Consider the following 25,769-nt stretch of genomic DNA (forward strand, 5'->3'; position numbering starts at 1 on the left):
GCAATGAATTGAAATAATGGCATTCTTAATGCCTGGAGTATTGGCTTTGATGCCTATAATCAATTTGTAGCATTTAGAAGGAAATAAATACCCCACAATATCTCCAATGCCAATAGTGGTGGCTCCTACCTTGATAACCTCTCCCAATATCTTGTACAAAAAAATTGGATTAGTCCTACTAGTAGTTAAGTTCATCAATTTCTGTGACTTGATACCTCCACTCTTGAAGAAGCTTAATAGGCTACATACAAAAAACTTGAGTAAGCCTCAACTAAAATGTAATCTGTGTGTAAGGGACTCCACTAAATGTATTTGACATGTGGCACTGAATGAAGAGAAACAGACAAAGAGATCAGATTAATAGGTGAACACCAATCATTTCAGTTTGGCTACACCCACATGGTGGCTTGAATTTTTTAAGATGTCCCAATATAATCTAGGTTTTAATATTTTGTACCATATTTGTGAAAATTCATATTTGCATCCTAGGCAACACATTGTTTAAGGATGAAGGAAATTTTTATTTCATGTTGTTCTTGTTAAATACACACTTAACAACATGAATGAAAGCTTGTATATCTCTTATGATGGTCCTATAGAAAGCCTCTACCTTGATGAGTAGTTTGATTCTTATGACTTGAAGTCTTTTAGAGTCCTAATGATTACTATAAAATAAATTGCATGAAAAGTGCTATGCACCCTCTTTAGAAATCCTCAAAGATTAGTTCTAAGTCTCCTGGTGAAAAATACTTCCCTAATGATGCAACTGATCTACATAGGTGTGAGTTATGAATTTGGTACTACTTATGCTTTAGGTTGCCTATTAATATGAACAGTAATATTACACACTCCAAAGCATTCCTTATAATTTATTATATTATATTTTTTGTTCATATAGTGATTCCAAATCAGACAATCAATGAAACTTCCCAAGATTGAGTTTCAGTTGCACACAAAAATATAAAATATGTTAGCTATAAGTATATGAATTAATGAGGGAAAAATGCTCCAATATTAAAACTGTCAAGAATTGAAAAGTTTCGGCCACTCTAGGGGGCATATCTCTTACCTGAGCTTAAGCTATGATACAACTTAGGTGAAAGTTGCACAATATTTAACTGATTTCATAATCTTTATGAAATATGTGTAGCCTCCAAATTTTCTCAAGAAATTCAATAGAATTTTCAAGTTCCATTATGCTACAAAATTTTGTAGGAACAACAGTAATAAATAAATTAAATTTAGCCTCCAATTTATATGATGAGCTCTATGGGGTTTTGAGCTTTTCTTCACACCCCTGCCGAGATATATTAATAGACCTTATTGATGCTAATAAGTTCCTATCATAGGAATACCAATGCATATCATTTATTATATTTTTTCAATTCTTTGTGTAAATTTATTATATCCATATTTGGAGATATCATAGTAGTAACAGAGTTGCAATTCTTGGCAACCCATTTGAATTGATTGTATGCTTGGAAAGGGTGGTCACAGCCAGGAAAATAATTTGATATTTCCTATTATGTCAAATTTCTTTGGCCTAACTCTATCAGAGTTGCATCCAAGGTTAAAGGATTTTCATATTCTTTTTCAAAAATAAATACTCAAATATTTATTTTCAAGAAATGATATTTATATTCTTAAATTAATTTATTTTTTCCAATTCGTATGATTCTCGAGGGAAATGATTAAAAGGCCTTCAATGGCACTCTTGACATCCTTATTGTGGCCCATTCTCAAAATTTTTAACTTTCTAACCTCCAAGAAGTGTAAAATGCTCAAATATTGAGATATTCTAACCTTTTAACACCTTTTTGATCCAAAAAGTCAAAATCTTAATTGACAGAAGTTAAGGCTTGCTCAAATGCTGAACAATTCTACCTTTTGAACCTCAAATGCTCTATGCTCTAACATGTGAACTCACCTAGCTAAAAGAGAGAAAACATTCATCAAATCAATAAAAAAATATAATATTTTCTATTATCCTCCCAATGAGTACCAAGTAGGAGGATATGCAACAAAGTATAAACATTCATCAAATTATAATGAAAGGGGCTTTTTGTGAAATATTATATTTGGAAATCACTCTTATAGAAAGGTATCACACATATGGAACTGTGAACAAAGATCTATTTACAAAATGCTTTGGAGAGGATGCTAGTTCATGGAGGTCAATAATTACAAGGTTTGCAAATAGTGGATATGTTGAATGTACTATACAAGGTTTAAAGCAAAACTTTGCAACAAGAAATATTTTTCGATGATATTGTCAGGTTTCTTTGGTTGACACATCTATAATCGTGATAGCATAAACAAGTCCCATAGTGTATCTAATCATAATGATAGTGGCTCAAATAGATGTAACCTTCAAGACAAGGCCCACAATGTATCTAATCCTAAACTGAGACAACCTTATAGATATAACCTTCTTTGTATCCTATAAACTATATAAATCTAGAATTTTGTTCTTGATTGTAGAGATTCAAAAGTTGTATGGCTTGAATACTTATGGATCAAATCAAGAAATTTTCCCATTCTAATGAAATTTCATTAAGATCTACATCTCTTTCTTATACTTCTCCCTTCACATTCTGACAATTTAAAGCGATGGAATTCGAATGTCTCTGGACAATTGTTCAAACACCTATGGCTTAAATATTTAGAAGTTGTATTGCTTGAATACTTCCTAATAAAATCAAGAAATTTTCCCATTCTAATGAAATTTCATTAAGATCAACATCTCTTTCCTATGGTTCTCCCTTCACATTCAGACAATTTATACAGATCGAATTGGGATGTCATTGTACAATTGTTTAAACACCTATAGCTTAAAATATTTTATTTGATTACATTGATTATTTGATCTGATAACCACCATTTCCATGTAATTACCATTAAACACCCACATTTATGGAGATTTTCCACCAATGCATATGTCACTATACTTTTTAACCAAATGGTAAAATTGACCACTTAGATCTAAAGAATTCATTCATTACCCATACTTATACACATATATTCATCCTTACCCATACACATCACAATAATTAAAGACATCTATCATACTTTATCACATTAACTTGCATGATTCTATGCATTTATATAAAGAAAATAAAGTGTTTTTTAAAAAGGAGGATAGATAGAGAGAGAGACTCTAACTAGTATGATTTCTTCTTACTACAAACCAATATCTGATGATTTGGGTGGTGGTTAAATTCTAAGAATGTAAATAAAAAATCTACACACCATGGATTAGAGATAACCAAAATGGTATAGAGGGGATAGTATAACAAAAGAGACCAGAACAATACAACTTGACTAATGGTTAGAGATAGATATTTAATGTGCAACAAACATGGGCATGAAGAATGAGATGAATATTTGGTGATAACTAGCAAGCATGGTGGTGTGATCTATAAAAATGTTAAGCGTGACATTACTATGCTATTGGATTTATTTGTGAGGACTTCTCAGGAAAACCTAGTGATCTCTCATGAAGAAAAAAAATGAGTAAATGGGCACTTGACATCTACAAAAAGTGTTGCATAGTGAGTTGGCTAGAAATGTTGCATAGTGAGTTGCAAAGATTTAGATTACACCACATTGAGTTAACTTGTACCACATCAAGTTGCAAAGTTCTAGTTCTCAAAACGTCAAAATCAAAATGTGTCTTAGAATCAAGGATGATTATGTACATAACTGATGTTGATTTGATCCTTGTCCCATTCTACCAATTAGAGGAAGCCATGTACATGACCATGAAAATTCCTTTTATTATTCATTGTCATGTGATGTTTTAATAGTTAGTTGTGAGGTAGTTCTCATTAGTTTTCTTCGGATCTACTAGTTACAACAACTCTCCAAAAAAATTCATGTTGAATGCATGGAATGTTATCAACCAAAATAACATTTGGTAATCATTCATTTAGTAGGAAAGAAAGATTTGTTTACAAGGCTGCAACCTTTATAACAAAATGGAATATTGTGCTATTGAAAATATTATGAGTCTCTAAAATACTAAAATGTAATCAATCTTGAAGAATTTGAAACATATATTTACTTTTTGTTTGTTTTACTAGCACTATGTTTTCTATAACTATTTGAGCTTATCCTATGTTTGTTGTTACATTTTCAAAATCTACACATAATTTGATGTCACTTTTCTAGTTGATGAGATCTTTGGGTTAAACCACCCGCTTCTTCCCTTAGCTTCATATCCTCCATCAATAGAGCACAAATTAAATGGACTCTAGACTCCAAAGGGGAATTTAGACTAAACTTTAAATGGAATTGCAAGAGGCAACTCATGACATTTGTGTTGGTAGTGTTATTAGGGACAACCATAGTACAATAATAAAGGTAGCTCCCAAGAAACTCTCACATGGAACAAACCATAAAAGAGAGGCAAATACTCTTCTCCATGTTCTCCTTTTGGCTAAATTATGTATCATTCAAAAGATTTATATTGAAAGATAATGATATTATCATCCCTTGTATGCACAAAAGGCATTTAACAAGTTGGAGGCTTAATAACATTATGGGAAAATCTTTGGATATTTATGGCAGATTTCCCAATGAAGATAATAAGGTGGTAGACCTTTTATCTAACATTGGTATCAATGAGTGAGGATCTAATTACTAATGAAAACATGCAACGTTAATCTCACTAAATTCTTTTCCATTCATTGAGTCTGAGTTTAGATGGTTAGCATTCTTAGAGACAATATGGGGGCATCAAGGCAACATTAAAGGCGTTGATTAGAAAGATGGTGAATATAGAGAACTTCATTAAGCATTTAGGTGATAAGCTGGCAAAAGCCACTAAGGCCATCTAGTTCCTATGGCATTGGGTTAACTGGTCAAGTTGGAGAATGGACAAAATACCACCTCCTTCTTTAGTTTAGATAGCATAATTACAACATAGAAAATTTTAAAACTTTTGTTACTTATTATTTATGGGAGATACACACTCAACCTCTCCAATACACATGGGCATACAACAAACATAATTACTCACTTTGATTGCCTAAACTAGCATCAATTTTGAAGAAATAAGAGCCAATTTGCTACATGGAGTTAGAAGAAAAATATGAATGCTTCCATTTGATTCTTAATAGTTTACATTATGAAACCAAAAAAGACTTCACCCGCTTTGAAGTTATGAACATTGCTTCTTTAACATTTAGACCAGTAAGGTACTTTTGTATGACAGTGGCAATACAATTCATCTAATCTTCTGGTAAGGCCCATGAAAATTGAATGTAATGCTTTGGAGTGCCTCGTTATCTCAACTTTTTTTTTTCCTTGTCTTCAAATAGACAAAGATAAACTACAAAATCTCAAATATTATCTTCCTTCAAATTTGAGAACATTTAGTTCATCTTTTCCACCACACATTTCTTTTTTAGGAGCATTTAGGAGCGAATTGCAAACTATCACACCATCAGAAATAGTGACAAACAACCAGTTTTGGCCTAGAAACTCTATAAATTTTGCCTTATTTAATTTTTCCATCGAACTCACACAAGATTGGCCAATGCTATCTGAAACCCATATAAGCTCAACTAATTAGAATATTATCTTATATAAGGACATACTTCTATGAAAACATTGGCTCTTTTGAAAAAACTTATTTACCAACTTTAAAATCAATTGTATGTTTCATATGTAATTCCATGAACCCTGTAACATTGATATATAAATTGAAGTTAAAAGTAAATATGGTCTGTCACCTAAAAACGCTTGTTATCAAGGGCCCTCTTAAGCTCTTGCAAAATTCTAATTCTGCTAGTGTCAATGTTGGCCACAGCTTCAATAATGAAAATAGAGGAGTGCATCATTTAAATGTAGTTTAAACTCAATGTGCAAAAATTTGAAGTATGTAGAGTCTATTAGATCATTTGAAATCCCCATCAAATGGTAGATCATGCTAAAAAAGTTAACATATTTTCATATGAACTATTTAAACATGTTTTGATTTGTGCAAGTAGATCTTTTAGAATCACATAAAATGGTAGACGAAGCTTAAAAATTTAATATAATTTCATATGAACTACTTAAACAAGTCAATTAAATTTGACCCACATGAAACTAAGTATCAAATTGGGGAATTAATTCATTTGAAGGCAACCTCTTTCATGAGGTGATAACAAATAATGAGATTTATGCAAGTATAAGAAATGGGTGGATTTCACAACTTACAGGACATATGCATTCCTGGAACTCTTATGGCATCCATATGCTACTCAATATCTCTATAAATTGTAGTGTTTGGGATATTTCCAAGACCTATAGTACGAGGCCTTGAAATAGTCATTATCAATCTTAGCATAGGAATGACCACCTGCAATGAAAGGATGTAAACTTTGTTAAGTAAAAAAGGACTTCATTAATTATTTTACTAGTTTATTTTAAGAGGTAATAAATTCAAAACTAATACTGTTGAAACAAATGTAATGTATACTTCTTTTTTCATGGGTCCCTGGCAATGAAATAATAATAATTATCAACATACCGTCATGATAAGACCTATCTCAATATCTCTAAAGACCACTCCAAAAAAAGATCCCATGCAGAATAAGAAATCATTTTTTTCCACCTACCAAAGATGATAAGCTCCAAGGATGTTAATTAAGCCAAGCATGGCTGAAATTATAATGGAAGAAAGGACTACGAGGGGAGTGCAGTGAAAGAGTGAAGTCAAGAAGAGGAGAGTTAACATCACTGCAATGGCCACCACAATGTTTGATACTACTATCTTGCAGCCATCATTGAAGTTTACAACTAACATTGAAAAGAAACCTGAACAAACGTCATGTATAGTAAAGCAAGGCTATTCATTACTAAAAACACAAAAACTTTAGTGTCATACTATGTTTTAAACCTAAATCTTTAGGAGTCCAAACAAATAATAGATTCCTTAGACATGAGTTGCTCCTCTTAAATGACCAGAAAAGATGGCAACATTGTTCTTAATAACCATATGCAGTCTTGAAGTGGTTCATTGGGAAGACTGTCAAAGGTAGAACCACTATAAGGGAGTAGTCAACAAGAAATCGTGAAGGACTACTAGAGCACAATAAAAATAGAAAGCACCATGCAACTGAGGAGTGATGGAGGTGAAAGTAACATAGATTCAAAGCTATGAGAAAAATTTAAGAGCCCCATCATTTTTTCAATCAAGGTAATAGCTAAGAAATAACAATTTCTTGAGAACAAGATGGATCAAGTGAACAACATGCCAAAACACTAATTTGTGAATGATAGAGGAGCAAAAATTTGGAAGGTAGCACAAAAACAAAGTTTATGACAACCATATCTCAAAATGAGGATCACCTACAAGCAAAATAATTAGAGGTAGAGAGGATCATTACATGACAGTCATCTCAACACAAGCTTGACCTATAGGGCCAAATAGTCATAAAGGTGGAAAAGATTATCAACTAATGATAATGGTGACCATCTAATTAGTACTAGTGTATGAAATCTATAAGGATTATTCATTATGCTTTTAATACCATGAAACAATATAGAAAAATAAGTGATAAACTTTTGTAATATAATTCATCGATGTACAATAGTGGCAAGCACAATGTGAGTGTCAGTGAAGGAGATCATTCAACAGGTAGATAACAACCTACTAAGGTTTTGTATGAGCTTGACAAGGTAAAATAAAATAATCAACTGACATCCCTTAAAAAGAGGATTTGTGATAGTGGATGTTTAGGGGATGTGGCACACTTACAAGTAGTGGTGCGATTGAGAGTGCATAGTTTATGACTAAATGCTAATATAAGCAAGAGTTATTTTTTAGTACCTACAAGTTAGGTTTTTTATATAATGAAGTTGAGCGAAATCTTCTAAGGACAATTTTAGGCTGAAAATATCAAGACTCGGGCAAAAAGCATGTGATGAAAGTCCTAGTAATAGTAGAGATTGTAGAACCTCTAGATAATCACCATGAAGAACATATTACAAATCATAAAGAGTGATTTAGTTATAGGTCAAAGCATTATACAATGAAATGAAGATATTTGACATGCCTAACATGTGATAGTTAAGAATATGATATATGAAGGTATCATGAGAAACAACCTTGAAGGAAACACTGACCTAATAAGGGTGATAGTCATGGTCTAATATCTTTGTTTGGCCTTTTTCAAAGATCAATGGCAGTGCAAATAATATACCAAACCCAATAAATAAAAATGCCAAAGCTAATCATATAAATAGGATCTCCCTTGAAAATGAGATAGTTAATGCTTATATGACCATAAATTAAGTAGAAGATATGCTTATAGAATTATGTTTACAACTTCACATTGTAGTATTTCTGGCTTTCATACATTCTTGTACCATTCAACCATATTAGGACCACAAATGGAGAAAGAAAAATTAATCATGAGACAAAAAATAGAGTAAAAATGCAAAACACTAATGATTTGATCAAGAAGGGAAACCTTCTTGATGTAGCTATATTCTTATTTATAAGAGGTGTGTAACTAAAGTGGAGCAATTTGACACAAATCTAGGTTGCCAACATTAATGTTCTACTCTCATAACACATATAAATATATACAAATCAAAGGCAAAGCAAATAAATAATTGGAACTCTATAATGGGCCTCCTTGTTCCACACTAAGTAATACGAGATCTCTATATGATTATATGTCATCAAGTTGGGTACAAAACAAATTTAAAGAAGTTTGCATAGATCTTAACAGATCACAATTCTCCAAATAGAAAAGGAAGAAAACACTTAAGGTACTATTTCAAAAAACCAAACATCCAATTCTTCTTTCAATCAAAGGAAAGTCTCTGTGAAACAGCTACCAACATCTCACAAATGAAAAAATTGATATCAATTCTCAAAGAGAGTTTATTGGTTACGAATTTGACATGTTATAGATATAGATGCTTATTTGCCCTTTGCCAATCTAGGGTTATTGTCCTGCTGATTTCCAAATGTCTATGCCAAGGAAAAGATGTAGCTTCCTGAATAGGTGATCACTAGAATTTGACCTTTAGATAGACTGTAGTCAGTTCCCATAGAGTATACTGCTCGACACTCTATTTCTTTTCGCAATATCACAATTTCCTGTAGTGAATAGCTCCACTGTTCTGACTTTTCTACTGTAAAATGAAAAAAAGGGTTTAACACTAATAAATTTTTTAATATATGTACAAATGTAACATTACAAAATGAAAACACATGAGATTTATAGGTTGATAATGAAATATTTTACGTGTCTAATTCATCACATTACATAAAAGGAAGGCTTGGTTACCCCTATGCCTCTCACTCTACCTTGTCTAATTACCCTTGTTCTCGCTCTGCCTATTCGTGAATCAAGTGTAGAACCATGCAAGAATACAAGTAGGGTATATAAAATAAAAATGGGATCCTAGGCCTTATATGATGACCCTTTTCACTACTATCATAAAACCAAATGATCATGTAGCCTCAATCTTTGCCATTGGAGACGTAGTAGACAATGAGTTCCTGTGCAGATTTTCCAACAACACCAATAGAGAGTGAGATAAAAATCATAGTTATGGCATGAAATCTCACATTACAGAAGATTAAAGAATTGTGGGGTTCGAGAAAGGCACTAGCATGAGCAAAAATGGTCAAAATCATCAGAGCTAATCTGAAATCCCGAGTGTTAATCCCAAATCACCAAGTTCAGTATGGGCAACCCTAATGAACCCATCACTTAGCCCAAGAAGGATTATGTTGGATGGATGGATATCTATCTGAGTCAATGGTTCATGCTTTCAGATTTGGCTTGAGGAACATTTGGCTATGAAGACCACATGAATTGGAGTCTAGAAATAAAGACCATGCAAGCAGGAGTCTGGCTATGAAGACCACATGAACATGAGTCTAGCTATGAAGACCACGCAAACAAGAATCAAAGAACAACTCAATAATCTGGCTCAATGGTGATTCGTAATTGGTAATCAGGTAGCTAATCCAAAATCACCAAAGTTCATAAATGAAAAAATTATTAAACTAATGAAACGTGCGCTCTAGCCTCTTTATCAAAAAATTGTTGGTTGAAACTCTATTATGACCCAAGTTGTTTGAAACTCTATTATGACCAACTTGGGAAAGCTTTGGATATTTTCAACTTGGACAAACTGAAGTTGGTCAAAATTTTGATCAAAGTGGGAAAATATTTTTTTCGACCAATGTAGGAATGAAAATAAAAAATAAGAAGGATTCATAGCTTTGGTTAAAAATTTGGTAGAAAAACATGTGCAAATGTACTAGTGAGATTACAATATAGATTTTTATTTAATGGATGTTAAAGTACATTTAACTACACAATTGTATCTAAAATTTTAACTAATGTTGAATCTAGTCACTCTAAATTAAGTAAACTAGTCAGAAACCTTTTTAAATTTTAAAATATGAGGTTTCAACATGTTATTTTATGATTTTTTTTTGAAAATTATTGGAGAGAGGAAACTTTTGAAGAATCTAAAATTTTCTTATTTACTTCTAAACTTAAGTTCCTTGAGAATAATATACTAATTTAATAGAATAGGGAACATTTCAAAAAACAAATTTGCTAAGAAAATAAATTTGAATGAGACATTAAAAATATAAGTAAAGAAGTAATAAGGCATGACATAAATGAAGAAAGTCAGCACAAACAAAAAGAGTCACTGGCTAAACATGAAGATCTCTTAGAAAAAGAGTAAACCTTTTAAAAAATCAACTCAAGGAAAATATGATTCCTTGAGGAAGAGATAAATTAATTCTTTCACAATAGTACTAAATATTAAAGAACAATTGATATGATAATTAAGATAGAAATCAATTAGGAATATTGTAGAAGATCCAAAAGAACTAGGAAAAGAGTTTGTGATTTTTTACTATAATATGGTAAATAATTTGGATAACTCTAGTCTCAAAGGTAAAGAAACAATATTATCCTAAATTGCTAAACTAGTAACTCATACAGACAACCAGAGGTGAAATCTAGTGAAAAAAAAAAAAAACACTAACAAAAATTAAAGAAGTTGTATTCCAACTATAATTGGATAAATGCCTAGGGCTGATGGTTTTAATATAATTTTTTTTCATATTAATCAAGAGTAAACTAATAAGAGGCAATAAAAGGTACTCGTAACTCTGTATTATTATATATGAGATTAACAACACTTTCTGATAGCAACTCCAAGAAAAAATAATTATGAAGAGATAGATGATTTAAGACTAATTGCTCTATGTAACACCATTTATTAAAATTTCTTTAAAACCATAGAAGATAGACTTAAAAAACTTGTACAGAACATCATTTAATGTGAACAAATAGTTTTTTTCCCAAATAGATAATTTGTAATCATTATTACTAAAGAAATCATTCACTCAACCCAAAGCAACATATAATCATGTATATAATTTATTTGATGACTAGTTAGTAACATGACTGATGCTAACGATGGTTCTGTTCTATAACATTTTTTTTAAAGTATAAAACTAGTATCGATTAAATGATTGAAAGGTAATCTCTGACAGATCCTTTAGCCTTTTTGTACTCTGGGGTCAACCCCCATCCTTTTGACTACTATATAATACTTCAAAAATATATAATCATATATGCTAATTAAATTTGATTTTTTTAAAAGTACATATGGTCTGTTTGAAAATTAATAGAGAGTACTATATAATATAGTAAATATTATAGTATCTATTATTTATCCTAATAATATGGATTCCAAAAAATTAATAGAAAATAAAGTGACAAGTCTCTGAACTTAGTCTTGATTTATAAAATGTCGTGACCCAATGGTTAAGATCAATCAGAAAGGTAAAATGATAATAGTGTCAAAATTGGTGGGTCTTTTGATTTGATTGATGTCTACCACTTGTGTACTTGGTATGCTAGTGCCATCTTGTGGTGCATGCACATGATAGTTGTGAATGACAGTGAATGACTTGAGGAACCTAAGGTGATGTCACGACACAGATGTAGAGAATGATGAAACAAAAATACAATAGCATCTTGCCAAATCAAAATTCCTATTTAGCTATGGAAAATAAATAGCTCCTACACATCTAAGGTGAATTCACACTCTCCAAGCAAGAGCCAAGTGTGAAATTTATAGCTTCAAAAAAAAATATAGAGAAAAGAAAAAGAAAATACCAATTGCTGATAATAAAAGAAAATAGAGCATATGTTATTGAACAAAGCAGGAAGCTAAAAATTACAACACATAATATGTTTACAGAAGCTATCATTATTATAAACTGGAAAACAAACCCTCCCCTACAAGTGTTGTAGTCAAAGATGCGCTAGTAGTTGAAAAATGTGAATTAGCATTTTGAACCAGTTCTTTCTACCACTAGAGCTAGAGTGATTCGTTTATTCTACCGATTGCGGTCATATTCAATTGTTGGAGCTGGAGTTGGAATTAATACACTAACATCCCCCCTTAATTCTAACTAAAGATTAGATAATAAGGAAAGAGGGAAAACCCAATGGGATGAAATCCCCCCCCCCCCAAAAAAAAAGCTAACAAGAAAAGAAAACTACTTGTTACAATGTCCTTCACCCCAAGAAGATCTTGGAGAAATTGAAACTTTTTCTTAGTCAAGGTCTTTATAAAAATGTTAGCAATCTGATGAGATGTGGAACAATATTGTAAATCAATAATGCCATCATGGATGAGATCTCGAACGAAATGTATATGGATCTTGATGTGCTTTGTCTGCTATTGCTGTATTAGATCTTTGCAAACCTTCATTGTACTTTGATTGTCACACCAAATGATAGTCAGTTGAGGAAATGAGATACCCAACTTAGTGAGGAAATTTTGCATCTAGATAGTTTGAACAGTAGCATTGACAACACCTTTATATTCAGCTTCTGTGGATGAGATAGTAATGGAAGATTGCTTTTTGCTTCACCAGCATATGGGACCAGAACCCAAATTGAGAACATATCCTGAAGTGGACTTCCGATCAATGCTATTACTAGCCCAATCAAAATTAGTATAACCAATAAGATCAAAAGTACACCTAGTTGAATAATGAATCCCATAGGTAATAGTTCCTCAAACATAATGAAGGATATGCTTGGTAGCTTTCCAATGTAGCTCATGAGGCTCCTTCATGTATCTTGAAACAATGCTCGCTGCATATGATAGATCTAGACAAGAATGAGTGAGATATAGAAGACTTCCCACAAGCTAGTGATAGAGTGTGCAATCAGCCAATGGTGCATCTTTTCCATCTTCCAACTTGATCCTAGATAGAAAAGGTGTGGGTGCTAATTTACAATCACTCATGTGAAATCGAACCAAGAGATCTCTTGCATACTTGGATTGAGCAACTGTGACACCTGATTCACTTTAATTGATTTCAAGACCAAGAAAGAAATTGAGAAGGACCATGTCTTTCATAGCAAAGGTATCATGCAAAGTTTTCTTGGATTTTGCAATTATTGAGCATGAATCACCTGTGATTAGTAGATCATCTACATAGAGTACTATGAGTAACAAAGAGTCAGATGTTCTCAACATATAAACATTTGGATCAAATTTATATCTCACAAATTTTTTGAGACAAGATAAGAATCCATTTTAGCATACCAAGCATGAGGTGCCTATTTGAGGCCATAAAGTGATTTCTTAAGCTTGCATACTAGTGAGGAATTATGTACATACCCTTGTGGTTGCTCCATGCAGATCTCCTCCTCAAGATCAACATGAAGAAAAGAATTTTTCACATCCATGTGATGAATCTCCCACCTTTTTGCTGCTGCAATGGCTAAAGAAAATCAAATGAAATCCATTTTTGCCATAGGAGCAAAAGTATCATCATAATCAATGCCTTAAACTTGCTGAAAACCTTTGGCTAGCAACCTTGCTTTGTATCTATTCACTTGACCATTTTCTAATTTCTTTGTTCGATAGATCCACTCGCACCTAACAAGCTTGTAATTGGATGGAAATGGTACTAGCTCCAAGTTTGGTTTGCAATAAGAGAATTTTACTCCTTATCCATGGTAGCTTCCCAATGATAATTCCCTATAGCTTATGCATAAGTTAGAGGAACTAATACTTGAAGACGATAAGCATGCATTGGAATAATAGAATTGGTAGCTAAAAATGCATGAGAAGCATCATATATATCAGCCAAGATCCTTGTTCTTTTTCTTCTCATAGGAGATGCTAAATCATCACTAGAATCCCAATTGAGACTTGCATGTTCATGTTCATCAAATTCAGATGAATCTAAAATTAGATTCATGGTATCTCCATCATCTTCAAGATCTATGAGAGGAAGAAGCGTAGAAGTGGCAGTATGTTGCATTTGAGATGCTAGCATGGAACTTTCATTAAAATATACACTCCTCTCAATGAATAGTTGTTCTATAGAAAGATCTAGTAATCTATAACCCTTTACACCATTTGGATAACCAAAAAATATACATTCCTTGCTTTGAGGCTCTAAAGCTTTCCTTTTATCAGTAGGAATGCAAGCCCATGCACAAGATCCAAAAATATGAAAATGAGTGACCACTAGTTGGATACCTCTCCGTGCTTCAAAAGTAGTTTTTCTTTTAACATATTTGTGAAAAGATCTATTTTGGACATATGAAGCATAGTTGATTGCTTCAGCCCATAGTTTTGAGGGAAGTGACCTAGCATGCAACATGCAACTAGCCATCTCCTTTATAGATCAATTTTTCCTCTCAGCTATCCCATTTTGTTGTGGAGTATATGGAACTGTGTTATGCAACTATATTCCTACTTCATCACAAAGATTTTGAACATCATTGTTCACATACTCCCCCCATTGTCTGTGTAGAGGATCTTAACCAATTTTCCAGATTATTTTTTCTACATGGGCTTTGAAAAGCTTGAGATTCTCAAACACTTTAGACTTGTATTTAAGAAAGTATACCTATGTGTATGTTGAGTAATCATCAATGAATTTAAGGACATATGTAGCTTTGCTCATGGAAGGCTCAAGAAAAGGACCCATTAAATCACTATGAACAAGCTCTAGAGGAGAAGAGGCTCTCCATGAGATTCCCTTGGGAAACTTTTCTTCTAGATGTTTTCCAAGAGCACAACCTTCACAAACTCCATTAGAGAATTCCATGGTAGGCAAGCCTTTTACCATTCTTTCATTGCTAAGTTGTTGCATGTATCTAAAATTCATATGTCCAAATCTTTCATGCCAAATTCTATTTTCATCATTTGCATGTGTTAGAAGTAAATTAGAATATGATTTTACAACAAAATAAGAGAAATTGTACAAATGAGATTGATGATTCACCTTATCAATAGCAATTTTGGAGTTGTCTTGCATGTCATAGATCATGAATAAATCTGGTGTGAATTCAACTCTCCTCCCAATTCCAATATGTGTCATTTGATACATAGAAAGTAAGTTTACAGAAATTTTTGGGATATGCAAGACATTCTCAAAACTTCCAATTCCAAGCTCTACCTTCCCAATTCTAGTTGCTTCTATAGGAGATCCATCTCCCACGAGAATAGGAGAACCAGAATATGGTTTCAAAGATGAAAGAGCATCTTTTGTGGCTCCATGTGGTGTGAAGCTCTAGAATCTATGATCCATGCAACTGAGGTAGAAGGAATAGCTATCAAGATGTGAGCATTGCCTTTGGTTTTTGGTGCTTTTTCTTTCTTCTTCTTGGCACTCTCAAGAATAAAACCACCAAGATTATGTTGTTGAAGTGTCTGTGCCATGAGATCAATGGTCTTCTTCATGCATGATGATTTTGGATGATACCCGCGGTTGCAATAGGTGCACTTTGATTTGCCCTTTGTGTCCTTTTCTTTTGAACCTGTGGACCCATCTAAAGGTTTTGGATTACCTTCCTTTCTTGGATTTGAATCCTTCTTCCATTTTCCTTTGGATTGTTGATTGGATTTAGAGTTATTCTTCCTGGTTGTATACACAATGAGTGCATGAGCTTTGGAATTTTTCAAGGTACCCATCTTAATAAGCTTATCATACTCATGTATTAAAGAATCAATGAAGGCATAGAGTGTGGGCATCTTACAATTTTCTCCTATTGTGAGTCTGATTGTGTGGAAAGAAGAAACAAATACTACATATTCTGGACCCAACTTTGATAGAATGGCAAGAACTAACTTACTTTCTTCTTTGGATTTATCAATACCACTTCCTTCTAGCTGAAGCAAAAAAGCTTTGACTTTGTGAAGTAATCTTGGAGATTGTCAAAATTCCTTGAATATAATGGGATGAGCTCATTTTCAAGGATATGACCCTACATTTCATCTTGCTTTCCAAAAAGGTTGAAAAGAGGCATAGTATTTTGCAGTCAATGTATAATCAGAATTCATTTTCAATATTGAGGCAGGTTTACAACATCAGCTTTCTTATATTAAAAAAGAGTCCTATTATGATGCTCTAATTTTAGTGAAGCTCTAAAATCATTGTCTCAATTATAGAATATTGTTTAATTTTATATTGAGGCAATAATCTATTAGAAAGATCATTTTAATTTTCTATGTCTAGTGGACATTCCCAATGATAATTGTCAAAGGATCTTAAGTCCTACTACTAGGTATCGGTTGTGGTTACATTAGTCCTAGACATCTAATCTAAAGATTCTATCCTATGACGTGTTAATTCCTCAACCTAACTTTAAACTAATGATTGAATATGTTAAAGAAACTGATGAAGGGTACTGTTCTTATTAACTCAAATGTACACACAAAAAAATAGAGTAATAACAACAAATTGCAAGAATATGAAATGAGCTTTTTATTTTCTTTGATAAAATTAAACTAGAACATTCAGATGAAAAGACACATGGACATTCTCCTTATAATATTCTATAGGCTAGAGCCACCATGCGCATCCCCTAGAATTTCCCTAAATAACCTTATGAGCCTTCATTATATGGGCAATTTTCCACTAACTAAGAAGGTTTTAGAAATTTTAAACCTATACTTGGAGGATAACCAAACATAAGATATTGTTATCTATATTTTATAACATTAGAGTAGGCACAAAACAATGTCAAAACTCAAAATAAATTTTGAAGGAATTTCACTTTCTTTAATTTTGGATGCTACAACTTCTAGAGACCATACCTTATCACTAGCTACCTTGATTGACTATTATGAGCCCATTTCAAAAGTACTACAGACTTCTCTATGACATATATCTTGTAAAATCCTTAGTCAACAAAGGTTTGACCCTTTTTTTCAACCTCTCAAGCCTTCAAAACTGAGTTCAAAGTTTTTATACCTTGTTATAAAGGACTGCACTTCCCAAGTCTCATGTTGATTTCTATTTAAAGCTATCAAATGGCAATAAAAAATTTGAGGAAATGTGGCCATTAAAAGACCACAATTTAGGATGAGATCTTACATTATGATAAATTTGAATGTACATATCTAATATCAACTCTCTGCATGTTACAATTATATATTTTTTAATGATAAGAATTATGATAGATATGAATTATGGATGAAAACTTTTTTTTTGGTCTTAAGAGTCTTTAGATAGACTGGTACAAGTACATACATCTAATCAACTAATAAGAAAATATTTAATAAATAAAAAATTAGGTAGAAAAAGAAAAGGAGTTTCCAAAAGTTTGTTAATATGTTCAAGTAGGTGTGGAAGAATTTATTTTTGAGAGAGTTAAACATGTTTCATTATTTTAAATGGTATATATTATACATTGGATATTAAAGTTTGTGTAAGGTTAAAAAATATATATTGCAAAAACTTACAAGAGACTTTGAACGTATTCAAATAAAATATTTAGGTTTAGTAGATAAATGTTAAATAATTAAGAAGGGGGGCAAATCAGTTATGTTTAGTTATCATATACTTCCTTTCAAACATTTTAGTACCAATAAAATATCATAAACATCAATAGGAATCACTTGATGTACACATTAAGAAATTTGGTGAAATACTTTAAACGAAACTTTCAATTCATTGCTCCTTACATTATCCACTCATTTTAAAATTCTAATTTATATGTAGTTCTATCTTAGTTATTACTAATTTGTAGTAAACTATACAACTCTTGAACCTAGAGGCATTCATAGTATTATTTAATAGTATAAAAAACTTTATCATTTACAAGGCAAAGTTGGTTAGTCAATACTATGACAGAGCCAAAATGATGGCCGAACTACATTAAGAACAAATATATAAGTTTAGTATCTATTGAGAAAGATATAGTTTCCAAGAACATTAGAAGTCATCAAGCCTTCCAATTCTGGTTGAGTGATACATTAGCTGAGTAGTTCAGAGGGTAACATGGTTCAAGCCAAGCGTAGTTCATGCTGAGGGACGTCATGAAGAATTAGGCATGGTCAAAAATCAAGAAAGTATATGTGCTGAGTTATACAATTTGGAATGGCACAAACACTTAGGTTAACCATTTTTTAAAGCACAAATCATGTTTCTAAGTATCAGGTGAACATTTAAAGGAGGTAATTACACATGTGATTACACATCATTAATCCCTATGCAATGTGATGGACAAATCAAATAAATGGAAAGCTTAAGTGGAAAAAAGAATGAATGTGGATTATTGATTATGATCTAGAAGCTTTTTTAGATAGCTATAAAGGAAGGGTTTTAAGGAAAAATTTATTGTTATAAGTAAGAGGAATGTGTGAATGCAAAACTGAAGGATAATTAAAAAGTTGTGAAGGAGTAAGATGACTAGTTAGTGTAGTGAGGAGCTTTTGCAAATCAATCATAGAGAGGAAACTAAAGTTTTGATAGATAATATTTATTATCAAATTCTTAGTGCAAACCGAAGAATCAAGGTACTATTACAATTTAACAAATGTATTAGGGGAATCTCTTAACAAATTGGTCCTAGTATGCCTATTATAAATCTCTTAATAGAGTGCTCACTTAATTGTGATGTTTAAATCATTTTGTAAAGGTAGACTTGTTACAAATAGGGAATACTGAGACGGGGGGAGGGGGGGTGGGTAAATAAGTCTTCTAAAAAATTTAGGACAAAATTGGATATTATTAATTATGTTATAACTTGCATATGAAAGTAAACTAATTATGTTAAACATTAAACATAACCATGAAATAAGATAGCTCATAACACCATATTTTTTTAACTAGGGCAACCTTGGTTAAGGAAAAACCTTGGTGGGGATAATACCCACAAAATGATCGATTAATGAAAAGTATCTAGGTAAAGATATTGACCCTATTATGACTATATTACATCTATATAGTGTCTCGGTCCTGTTAGAGGACTTAGACCTTGTTAGTGTAGTGCCTACCCTTGTTCACATCTTTTCTAGAATTATTGTTGCTATTATTATCAGACTTTGATGGACTAGTTTTATGTTGATGGATTAGTGGTATTGTTTTGATACTATTAGACATTATGTTATAGATTTAGTTGTTATGTGATGAGATCATTTAGACTTTACATTTCATGTATGTATGATGATTATTACATTATTTTCAGTTATTAATGATGATTAGTTAGATGGTTTATTATCTCATGAGTTTTATTATGGATACTTACACCATACTTGCATGGGTATGGTGTGCATGTTTTCTTATTGTATGGCATTTATGATGTGGTTAAGGAAGGGAGTCGTAGTCACCTGCTTAGTCGGGATCTACACAATGCACCACCTCCTACCATTGTCTGTTTAGCTTAGCATTATATATATTGTGTGTACATGCATGGTTTTTCTGCAAGTTGCAGGTACCGGGTATCGACTTCCCTGAATTGCCAGGATGAGTGTACCCTATTATACTATCTCAATGATAAGAGAAGGGAGATAAATTCTCAAGTCCAAATCCCAAACCCTAAAAACCATTTGTCCTAGTGAGTTAGGACAAGTATCAGAGTTGAGTACCCACCGAATGTGTCGGATGACATATTTCATGATTTTTAACCCTTTAGACTGATTTTGTATGATTTGTTCTATGTTGGGTTTTCATATTTTATCTTGGAGGTCTATGGTGAATTTTCTATTAATTAAGTCTTAATAAATAGATTTAATTAATTAATTAATTATTTGGAGAAAATTAATATAAGATATCATGATTTTGATATTTTGATTATAAATAATTAAATGAGAATTAATTGAGAGAAAAGGAATTAAATAAAAGAAAATTAGAAATTAAAATTAATAATAATTATAAAATAATAATAAAGTAATAAATAAATAGTAATAATAAAAGTTATAAAAATTAAAATAAAAGTTATGAAAATTGAAATGAGAGTTATAAATATTTAAATAGAAATTATATAAAAGTAATTTGGAGTTATAAGCTTGCATGGGAATTAACGCATTTCTCTATTTCTCATGTGTCAACAACACGGGGGTTAGTGCATCAATTAAGCAAATGGTGTCTACAACCCTATGGTCTTCTTCGTGTCTTCCATATGTCTTCTGAGGAATTTCCTATTTTTATTGTATGCATTCTCAATATGGGCAATTAAATTTATTTGAGAATTTTATATGCATAGATCTGAAAGGATAACAGGGCTAGGGTTTAAATTCATGACCAAATCCATTAGATTAATTTTTGGACAAAATTGAAATTTAAAAGTTTATAGAAAAATTTTGAGAATTAGAATTTATACATTGTGTATATATTTTTAAATCTGAATACATATATGCATATTTATATATAAATACAATTATATATAAATATGTCTGTATGCTGTAATATTTGATTATACTCTGTACACACACACACACACACACACACACACACACAGACATATATATATACATATATATTTTTGTATATATATATATATATATATACATGTATACATATGTATGTATATATATATATATACATGTATACATATGTATGTATATATATATATATACATACATATGTATACATGTATATATATATATACATGTATACATATGTATGTATATATATATATATATACATACATATGTATACATGTATATATATTTAAGTCGAATAACATATATATTTGACTGCAAGCAAATGTTGCATCGCGGGTTACATTGGAGGGGTGCGTTTTAATAAAACACAACTTTAAAAAAGATATATCTGATAAATTTTGAATGGACGGGGGGGAAATATATTTCCTCACCCCCGCCGGCGGCCACATTAATATGGACTGTGGCCACAGAGTACCTGCGGTTTGCAGTGTACTCTGTGACCTACAGGTTTTATATATTGTATCGGCGATGATTATTATATCACCGTTGGTTTAAAATTACAAAAGTTTTATTTTATTTGCAACGATATATCATATGATATTTGATTATGAATTTTGATTTCGATATTAAATGTTATTATATATATATATATTTATGTATGTATGTATATGTATGTATATATATATATATATATATATATATATATATATATATATATATATATATATATATATATGTATATAAGTATATATGTATATATAATTATTTATAAATGATTATTATAAAGTTCTAAATTAATGGATCACTCTTTTAATGATTAAAATATTGATATTGAGCTTGTCAATTATGAAGAGATATTAATAATTAATTTAATTAAACTTAGTTTAATTAAGATTAATTATTAGAATATATAATTGAAGTTTTTGATTCATTGAGAATGTCAATTTTCAAACAATGTCATATAAATCAATTAGAAAATTGGGTCTAATGGAGAAACTTTTATTTATCAAACATACACATGGGTTAGGTAAAATGTGAAATTTCTCCACTTGATATTAATTTGGAAAAATGTAAACTGAGACTTTTTAAATTCAAATTTGAAAACTTAGCAAAACCAAAACATGTGTTTACATTGTGTATTCTTATGCTATTGTTTTGGGTTTTGGGTTGACTAGTGTAGACCAGTTATAGGACGTCTACCAGAGGCTTGGGGGTTATGTGATTGTGATGTCATGATGATGTTTTAATCTCAATCTTTATAAACCCAACCATGGTTATGTGATGGAATGCTTTATGTATTGGATGTGAATACTGATTGTTATAGTTGAGATTCTTATGTATGAGACACTTGACTTAACCATTATTTTTGGTCATCGATCAGTTATCCTTGGTTATTTTGTTGTCGCCATGATGGGATTGAAATGTGGATTTATTCTTGATGATGTCATGATGTGACATGTTTGACTCAACCATTTTTGGAGTCTTCGATCAGTATGATTTGAGATATATTTTGGTTATTGAGAACCATTGGATACTTTGATTATCAGTGATACTTCAGTTGCCAATAGGGAGCTGTTGTGTTCATTATTTTCTATGGATGCTTGCTCATGGAGATTTGATGCTTTTATGCATATTTGATGGTTTTATTTTGGATTATCTTTTGTAATTTTGAGATTTATGATTCCATGAGCATTAGGGTAGGATATCTACATGTAGTGACGTGAAGTGGCTTGCAATGGGGGCCGGGGCCCTAAGAGGCTGCCAGGGTAACTCATTGTAAGTTGGATTAATAAGTGATAACATTCACACCTAATACTAACTGAATGAACCTAAAAAGATAAGTGTTTTGGTTCTCACCCATGCCTTGAGTGCTTGTATAGGCTAGGATGGGAGTAGTGAGAACACATGGTTGCAACCTTGCATTCCATAGTATGCCTTGTCAGTATGAGAGGATACTAGTGGCTGCATGGCTGCATGAGATCTGTATGGACCCGTGGAGTTTAGCTAACTGCCAGGGTAACTTGTACGAGATAAATTCGATGACACTTTCCCGCTTGCATAGTAGGTTTTTACATGTCATTGTGTGCCTCTGGGAAGTAGATGTCAGTTTTGTGTTTGGAACCTTTGAGTTAGTATACTTTTAGGATTCTTGGACTTATAGAGATTTGTACTATGTGTTATGGATAACTTGTTTGGGACTTGAGATTATCTCCTCAGCACGGTGGGAGTGGACCACTTAGGTACCACGCGGTCGAGTGGTAGTGTATTTTCCACTCTTATCATTTGAGATTCATTGAGACATCGTGGCTGATGCATCCTTCGTGATGGTGGATATGTATCCTTTCTTTGATGATTAGGATATGTTAGATGATGTTATCTTATGATTATATTTGCATGTTAGATTACTTTCTATATATGATGTTTTATATGTTAGGAGTGACATTCCTACTATGTTAATACTGATGATCTCTTCAATGATTTGGGATGTTACACACGGAGGGATGGCTAGGACCCACGATGGTCTAATGATGCTATTAACGGTTGGGAGGAACCGTGCACTTAGTTTATTTTGTTTGATCTTTATGATGGATGTATATGTATTCTATGATGAGGTATCATGTGTATCATGTGATTATCTTTACTTTGATGTATCATGGATTAGAAAAGAATGATGTACCTTATTTAACATATGTATATTCTTTGAGCCTATCATACCCTGTGGCATGTACAATGGATGATTGTGCATTCAGGAATGTAATTTAGAAAGGACATTTGTATATTGGATGTATCTTTATTATTTCATGTGGATGTTGTACTAGATGGATTCATGTATGTAATTCAATGTTAAGGGATCATAAAGAATGTAATCTGATATGTATGTTAGGTTTTAGATGGACATTTCTATTGCTTTCATTATTGTGATTAAGTTATATGTGGTATTTGCTTTCAAAAAAAAAAATGTTACCAAACTTAGTGAAATTCTAGGTTAATTCTTTGGATCCCTTGGCCGGGCATTACATTTGGTATCAAAGCCCAAGTTTCTACATTGGGAGCTCTGGGTATTTTGGAACAATTAGAACTGTGAACTATTAAGTGTATCTCTTCAACTTGAATCTAGGTGAACTGAAACAGAACTTGAACTATTAATTGTATATTTTTCATACTTCAACACTTAGTTTTCAAAACTGGAAGTTTTACTTAAACCTAAACATAGAGTGTGACTTAGTCTATTGTAGCATGTGATTTTAATAGTACTTTGTACTGTTGTAGGATGGTGTCTGGGACTAGGTCTTCTATTAGAGGCTGTGGTAGAGGCTATGGAAGAGGCCGTGGTCGTGGTAGAGCTGTCAGTGCCCATGAGTCTGCCCATGAGGGATCACCTCATGTAGAGAGCAGGGAAGAGAACTCTAGTAGGCAGCAGGAAGAGAGCCATAGAGAGCACCAAGCTAAGTCTGAAGAGGTTGGTTTGAGACAGATGATGCAGACTATTCTAGAACATCTACCTCGTGTTCAAGAATAGCCTAAAGTGCATTAGACAGAACAAGAGCATCGACCTAGGTCTAGGAGTCCTCAGAAGGATCGTCAAAGGTCCATTGTGTCCACTCAGATGAAAGATCTTTCAAGATCCAAGGTCAAGCCTTTCAATGGGCAAGGTTCTAGTTATGTGGCCGAGTAGTGGCTTATTTACCTCGATAGGATTTTTGCCATGCAAGATTTTGACAGTAATGTTAAGGCAAGATTTGCGATCACCAATTTGGAGAATTTTGGGGCCACTAGGTGGACAATTGAGGAGAAGAAGCTGGGAATCGATATGAGAAGTGTAACTTGGGAACTATTCCTAGAGAGTTTTCGTGAACGATTCCTACCAGAGGAATAGAAGCAACAAAGGGCAGATGAGTTTCATAATCTCAAGCAGTACACTATGTCAGTGACCGAGTATGAGTGTAAGTTTTATGAGCTCATGTCTTTTTCAGGGTTCAGTGAAAATTCAGCTCAGTTGACACAACACTTTATTAGGGGTTTGAACAACCATATAATTGGGGGTGTCAAGGTATTTGAGCCAAAAACTCTCAAGGATGCGGTACATCAAGCTATCCTTGTTGAGAAAAGTGTCAACCTTGGTCAAGGTGGTTTTGTAGGAGCACCAGCAACATCAAGATCTAAAGGCAACTTCAATTCAGGTGGTAATAAGAAGTTTTCTTTCTCTAAGGGAAAATAATATCAGCAGCAGTCTCAGCACACGCAGCAACAGAAAGGATCAAATTCTCAAGCTCAAGGTGGTGGCTAAGGTTCTAACTTTAAGAACAACCGCAATGCTCAACGCAATAAGAAAAATCAACCCAATCAACCAGCTTAGAGTAGCCAATCTTTTGTTAGCAGGAACAATCATCAGCAATCAAATGTACCAGCTATGGGTAGAGGATCTGGTAGGAATACAGAATGTTTTTCATTTGGAGAAATTGGACATTATGCAGCTCAGTGTCCACAACGAGCACCTCAATTTTTAGGACCGAGGCCTACAGCTTCAGAGCCTACAGTTGGTGATGCAGGTAGAGCTCATAGAGTATTTACAGCAGTTGATCACCGTCAGGCAGATCATCAGGGAATAGTGGTTGAGACCATAGGTGCTATTCGAGGTATATCTCTTTTAGTATTGTTTGATTCAGGAGCTACAGATTCATTTATTTCACCATCTATAGTTTCTAAGTGTAAGCTGGATGAGGTGAAGCAAGATCATGGTTGGCAAGTGGAACTAGCCTCAGGCATAAAGGTTTCCACGGACTCTATAGTTCATAAGTGTGGACTTAGCTTAGGGAGCTTTGTTACTACAGTGGATCTTTGAGTCATACTCCTTGGTTCCTATGATGTGGTTTTAGGCATGGACTGGCTTGGATCTCATAGAGCCAGTATAGATTGCAGGAAGAAGATTATATTGTGCCAAGATGACCAAGGGAATGATGTGAAGATAGTTGGGATACCAAGGCCTATATCTCTGCGGATGATTTCTGCTATGCAAATGAAGTGAAGTTTCCATAAGGGATGTCAGATATTTTCTATTATGGTAAATGATCTTGATG

The sequence above is a fragment of the Cupressus sempervirens genome, chromosome 1 (assembly GCF_028749045.1).
Source record: "Cupressus sempervirens isolate cs-2001-9-10 chromosome 1, ASM2874904v1, whole genome shotgun sequence".
Lineage (NCBI taxonomy): Eukaryota > Viridiplantae > Streptophyta > Pinopsida > Cupressales > Cupressaceae > Cupressus > Cupressus sempervirens.